The 6843-nt window shown below is 44.7% G+C and overlaps 1 non-coding gene across 1 annotated transcript; it reads left to right on the top strand.

Moving 5' to 3' along the window:
• The first annotated feature begins 1659 nt into the window (after positions 1–1659).
• On the top strand, positions 1660–1733 carry Trnat-ugu. Its single transcript has one exon. It is a non-coding gene; the product is annotated as a tRNA-Thr (tRNA).
• The last annotated feature ends 5110 nt before the right edge of the window (positions 1734–6843 follow it).

The raw sequence follows: 6843 nt of genomic DNA, 5'->3' as shown, positions 1-6843 counted from the left end.
GCAGTTCCATTCCTGGCTGCGGCCAAGTAGGTCAGATAGCGGGTGGAGCTTGAGCTGGTTTCAGGGCTTCGCAACGTTCTCTCCACCCGTCGTTCATTTTGAAACTGTTCCTGAAAAGTAATTCTGCTGATAGTAGTGGGGGGTCAAGACTTTAGCCTCTGCAGAACGGCGTTAGCCAGGTCACTGTGCAGTGGAAGGTGTGGATTGGCTACAATTTCGTTGCATTCCTTAACTAATATTTTCTGTCTGCAAGTATTAGGAGGGACGATATGGCTCAAAACAGGTATCCAAATAAGGGGAGCGCATTTTATACAACCACTGATTATTCTCGTGGTCTCACTCGGTTTGTTTCAATCTTCTTCACATAGCGGCTGTTAAATCAGACCGAGAACACAAGACTATGTGCTGATACCCTGAGGGTGGTTTCGGTCGCCACCCACGTGGTACCGCACAATTTATGGGTCTTACTGCTTCTAGAGTTGAGTTTTACTGTCGAATATCTAGATGCTTTTTAGAAGATAGTGTTCGGTCCATTCTGATCCCTAAATATTTTGGGAAAGTATTATAGCCAATTAAGTTATTGTTGAAGTATATTTGGGGCTTTAGAGGTGCTTGTTTATTATTGAGGTGCAAGCACGACATTCCAGTTTTGGTCTCGTTTGGAATTACTTTCCAATCAGCAAAGTATCTCCCCAGCTCCGCAAGGTCTTCCGATAAGACATTGCTGTCTTCCTCTATGGACTTACGGCGGGAGGCAAGGGCAGACTCGTCGGCATAAATAAATTTTGTAGTTGTCGTATTGAATACACCGGAACTGAGCTAAGTGACGCAGTGGTTAGCACGCTGGACTCGCATTCCGGAGGACGACGGCTCAAAGCCGCGTCCGGCCATCCAGATTTAGGTTTTCCGTGATTACACCAAATCGCTTTAGACAAATGAGGGGATGGTTCTTCCCCAGCCTTCCGTAATCCGAGATTGTGCTCCGTCTCTATTGACCTCGTTATCGACTTCACGTTGAATGTTATTCTCCTTGGTGCATTCGAAATATATAGGTTAAACAGGATCAGGGCGAATACTGAGCCTTAAGGCAGCCCATTACTTAGATGTCTTACTTTATTCTTAATGTTACCTGTTATTAACTGCAAAGATCTTCCGCAGAGCATATTATTTAATGAAGATCTTTTCGGTAGCGTGGTTCCACGTTGGGAAGTTTATAAATAAGACCTTCTGTCCAAACCGTGCGGTATGCCACAGTCAAGTCAATATACAGGAATGTGATATTCAACCGTTTCTGAACTCAGACTTAATATGTTTTGTAAGGCTGAGTCCCTGCTCGACACAACTGCGATGGGGTCTGAATCTACCCTGTCGAACGGGAATGTGTTCTAGTACCAATGGGCCTATTAACGCTAGAATAATTATTTATGGATATGAAGACAGTAACTGTTCTCGAAAGAACAGAATACTGTTGATGACCGTGCAGCTTTTCTCTTGAATAAATGATGACTAACTGAAACCCTCCAGCTGCCGACAGGTGTTGTTGAATGGGCAAATGTCTACAAGGTTCAGTTCATATGTAGAGTTGTGGACAGTTGGGAATGTGAGTCTCACGGGAAGCGTGCAAGGGATAAGTCCGTGCAGCCGCGCTATTCATCTGTGTCCTCGGTGGCTCAGATGGAGAGAGCGTCTGCCATGTAAGCAGGAGATCCCGGGTTCGAGTCCCGGCCGGGGCACACATTTTCAGCTGTCCACATCGAGGTATATCAACAACACCTGTCGGCAGCTGAGGGTTTCAGTTAGTCATCATTCATTGTTTATAGGACTTTCAAACAAGAACTCAGTAGGGCTACAGGTTAGCAGCTATCAGATTGGTTCTGTGGTTTACTCGATTTCAGTATATTCCAATTAACACGGAAAATGCTATTTACTTATTCCATAGATATGATGATGGCATTTCGGTGACGAAATCGTTTATTAATTATTATTATTCAGTTCCTGTGAAAAATACGGGAAAAACCCCTCTAGGCGAAGTCGTCAAAATAAAAGTTCATACATGTCAAGCACAATTACTAATTACGGGTCCGTGCGTGATGTGTACTCCACATCTTGGATATAGAAATTATTATATCCCTGTGATCAGATGTAATTTTTGTCGCAATGTTACTATGGGAGTTGAAAGGTGCCTTCCGCGTATTTACACACAATGGGGCAGGCCTGAAGTGGTAGGGAATTATTAATTATTTGGGACTGGTTACGGCAACATTTTTAACGTCATTTCATTCTATTACATTTTGAATTCTTCCATCTTAAAGATCCAATAAATATAAAGTTTGTTTTGTGCGGATGATATTGCATTACTTTTGCGACGATAGAAGCTTGTTTTTGTAAAGAATAACGTTCGTAAGGTTTTAATCACGAGATGGTAATCTGTGTTCGTACTTTCGAGGAATAATACACTTCTTATTAACAACACGTGTTGCATAGTGATTTACAGGAAAAGCCACTCCCTTTACTCACGTTAACTTAAATGTGACTCAGATAGATGATGATGATGTTTGGTTTGTGGGGCGCTCAACTGCGCGGTTATCAGCGTCCGTACAAATTCCCAACCTTTGCTCAGTCCAGTCTCGTCACTTTCATGAATGATGATGAAATGATGAGGACATCACAAACATCCAGTCACCTCGACTCAGATAGAGCGCTACCATATTGTCGCCATTTTAGACAAAGTAACCGCTGGGGTAAAGGTCATTCTTATGATTAAGTTCGCATACAATCGGCCATGGTTGGAGACCGATGATAATATCTCTTTGCATACTAGCTAGTCCTTCAGGAACTGAATAAGATAAGGCGATGTGTGCTGGTGTGTCGCTGGCTGATGGTGTGTTATGTGTGGTAGCGCTAGGTCACTGACTTATCGTTTCACGTGCGGCGGACACTGGATTAATTTTTCAGATGGTTAAATACTGCATTCATTCGAAACAGTAAGTATAGAACTATATAAGCAGCCCCATAGCGCAGCCGCTCGCTATAAGCGAAAGGCTAATGCATGCCAAGACAACTTGTCACATTCTATAAACTAATCTATTCATTTACGTATTCTGCAATATTTTTGGATATGTAGGCGTTATTCCTTCCGTTGCACCAATTTGTATGAGAGTGTGTGCTATGTCACTACTTTAGGGGTCTCTTTTCGAGTCAGGTAGTGCTAACAAATTTTCCAAAGACATTATATATTTCATTTTGCCTATCACTAGAATATCAAGGCTTATTCATCACTTCCTATGAGAGTGGTTGAAACTTTTTACAAAGACACACATTTGTCAGAGTGGATGTTGTCAGTCACCCATCTGCAAAACGTGTTTATGAATCAAAGTAATGACGTCAGCTAATAATAGACCATTCATCTGTAGTAAACTGGGACCACTCTCATGGCTACCTCAGTTTGCGTGGGTGAGTGTGTCTTTTTATTCGAAACATCTTTCTTAATGAAACTTCCTGGCAGATTAAAACTGTGTGCCAGACCGAGACTCGAACTCGGGACCTCGCCTTTTGCGGGCAAGTGCTCTACCAACTCTGCAGCGGAGTGTGAGCTGATTTTGAAACTTCCTGGCAGATTAAAACTGTGTGCCAGACCGAGACTCGAACTCGGGACGTTTGCCTTTCGCGGGCAAGTTCTGGTAGAGCACATGACCGCGAAAGGCAAAGGTCCCGAGTTCGAGTCTCGGTCTAGCACACAATTTTAATCTGCCAGGAAGTTTCAAAATCAGCGCACACTCCGCTGCAGAGTGAAAATTCCATTCTGGAAACATCCCTTAGGCTGTGGCTAAGCCATGTATCCGCAGTATCCTTTCCTCCAGTAGTGCTAGTCCTGCAAGTTTCGCAGGAGAACTTCTGTGAAGATTGGAAGGTAGGAGACGAGGTACTGGCGGAAGTAAAATTGTGAGGACGGGTCGTGAGTAGTGCTTGGGGAACTAAGTTGGCAGAGCACTTGCCCGCGAAAGGCATAGGTCCTGAGTTCGAGTCACGGTCTGGGATACAGTTTTAATCTGCCAGGAAGTTTCAAAACCAGCTCACACTCCGCTGCAGAGTGAAAATTTCATTCTGGATCTTTCTTAATGCTCATTTGACCACAAAAAATCACTGATTGTAACTACATGTGTAAAGGAGATAAAAGTTAGGCCACTTTCTCAGTAATGTTGATGAAGCACGTTTTGTGGAAAGCACTGCCTTTCTGGAGGCTTTTGGGATATCTGTGTATGTCCAGACATAGCACTACCTACTCTGGAAGGTAACTGGACCTGTATGCGTTCGTCATGAGAAACAGAACAAAGAGCCTAGGTCCTTGACCTAGGGAACACCTGGAATGGACCCCTGAACAATGTGTCAGGTCCTCATCTCCAAGGTGTCAAGATCGTGTCTGACACGTGATGATCTTTGAAGATATTTGTAGATGAGTGGAGAGACCCATCTCAGCCATGAACCCCATGGTTTCAGCAGCGGAACGAGTCATCCATGATTTGCGACGGTGTGTTACACTGAAGCGCCAAAGGCATGCGTATTCAAATACAGCGGTATGTAAACAGGCAGAATATGGTGCTGCGGTCGACAACGCCTATAGTATAAGACAACAAGTTGGGTTGTGTTGTTTGGGGGAGGAGACCAAACAGCGAGGACATCGGTCTCATCGGATTAGGAAAGGATGGGGAAGGAAGTCGGCCGTGCCCTTTCAAAGGAACCATCCCAGCATTTGTCTGGAGCGATTTAGGGAAATCACGGAAAACCTAAATCAGGATGGCCGGACGCGGGATTGAACCGTCGTGAGCTAACCATTGCGCCACCTCGCTCGGTACACAAGTGTCTGGCACAGTTGTTAGATAGGTTACTGCTGCTACAATGGGAGGTTATCAAGATTTAAGTGAACGTGCTGTTATAATCGGCCACGAGCGATGGGACACAGCATCTCCGAGGTAGCGATGAAGTGGCGATTTTCCCGTACGACCGTTTCATGAGTGTACCGTAAGTATCAGAAATCCGTTAAAACATCAAATCTCCGACATCACTGCGGTCGGAAAAACATCCTGCAAGAACGGGACCAACGACAACTGAAGAGAATCATTCAACGTGACGTAGGTTCAACCCTTCTGCAAATTGGTGCATATTTCGATGCTGGGCCATCAACAAGTGTTAGCGTGCAAACCATTCAACAAAACATCATCGATATGGGTTTTCGGAGCTGAAGGCCAACTCGTGTGCCGTTAATGACTGCACGACACAAAGCTTCAGTCCTCGTCTGGGCCCGTCAACACCGACATTGAACTGTTGATGACCAGAAACATATTGCCTGGTCGGACGAGTCTCGTTTCAAATTGTATCGAGCGGTTGGACGTGTGCGGGTATGGAGACAACCTCATGAGTCCATGGACCCTGCATGTCAGCAGCGGACTGTTCACGCTTGTGGAGGCTCTGAAATGGTGTGAGGCGTGTGCAACTGGAGTGATATGGGACCCCTGGTACATCTAGATATGGCTGACAGGTGACACGTACATAAGAATCCTGTCTGATCACCTGCATCCATTCATGTCCATTGTGCATTCCGAAGGACTTGGGCAATCCCAGCAGGAAAATGCGACACTCCACACGTCCAGAATGTCTACAGAGTGTCTCCAAGAGCACTCTTCTGAAGTTAAATACTTCCGCTGGCCACCAGACACCCCAGACATGAGCTCTATTGAGCGTATGTGGGATGAATTGCGATGTGCTGTTTAGAAGATATCTCCACTCCCTCGTACTCCCACGAATTTATGGTCAGCTCTGCAGGATTCAGGGTGTCAGTTCACTTCAGACATTAGTCGAGTCCATGCCACGTCGTGCTGCGGCATTTCCGCGTGCTCTCGGGGCCCTAATGCAGATATCGGACGCCTCTAGTCACTATCCAGCGTAATTTGTGATAAATTCCTGAAACGCATTGCCCAGCCGGACACTCAAAATTTCGGCGGGGAGTTCGCCATTCGAGGTGATAATTCACGAGAATATAGCGACAACTCGTAAACACACTTTCGAAGATACGCATATGTGTAAAACTTTCAGCAGTTTGTAATAACTGCCTCACCACTGGTCTACTGCGTAAAGTGCAGCAAAAGCTAGAGGTTCAGTTCACACCAGTTACGGAATAGCGACTGGTTGAATTTTACATGTTAGAGAACTCTCAAAAACGAATAATGCTACAAAAATAACTAAATCAATCCTTTAGAAGGACACACTATCCATTTGCCTGCCTCCGAATGGCGTTGGGTTGCATACAGTACGTTGCAGCAACGCCCTCAAATAGGAATATTTTCATCACCCCTTATCTGTGTAAATTTTGAAGAATTTTAAACTGTGGTATCTCAATTCCTCTATCGACTTCAACGTGGTTTTCACCTCTAATCCAACACTATGTGTGTGTAGCTTTCTAGCTTTCTGCTTATGTAAAGAGAATCTGTGGTAGAGGACAGAACAATGGTAGACTCAACGGTCGCCAGATCACGATAAACCTTTGCGCTGGTGGGTTGTACGTGTTTTCTCCACCCGGCACTACTTAATCCTCCAATTTGCATTTACCTCTTTAATAAGCGCTTTGGCAACAGCGGCATTGATTATGCAGTTTTCGTCATCCTGTTTTCCTTGACACAGTGTCCTCTCTATACACACAGACGTTCTTCAGACATCGTGTTATTTAAGGAAACTTGTTAATGCTCTTCTGTCATCAGTATGTTTAGTTTCTCTGCCACATTTATCTGTGGCAGAAGAAATTTCTCGAATAGCTCCGAATTGTGCTCTGTGCACTATCACGTATGTGCA

The sequence above is a fragment of the Schistocerca americana genome, chromosome 1 (assembly GCF_021461395.2).
Source record: "Schistocerca americana isolate TAMUIC-IGC-003095 chromosome 1, iqSchAmer2.1, whole genome shotgun sequence".
Taxonomy (NCBI): Eukaryota; Metazoa; Arthropoda; class Insecta; order Orthoptera; family Acrididae; genus Schistocerca; species Schistocerca americana.
Note: the sequence above shows the minus strand (reverse complement) of the source record. Positions and strands in the feature narration are given on the sequence as shown.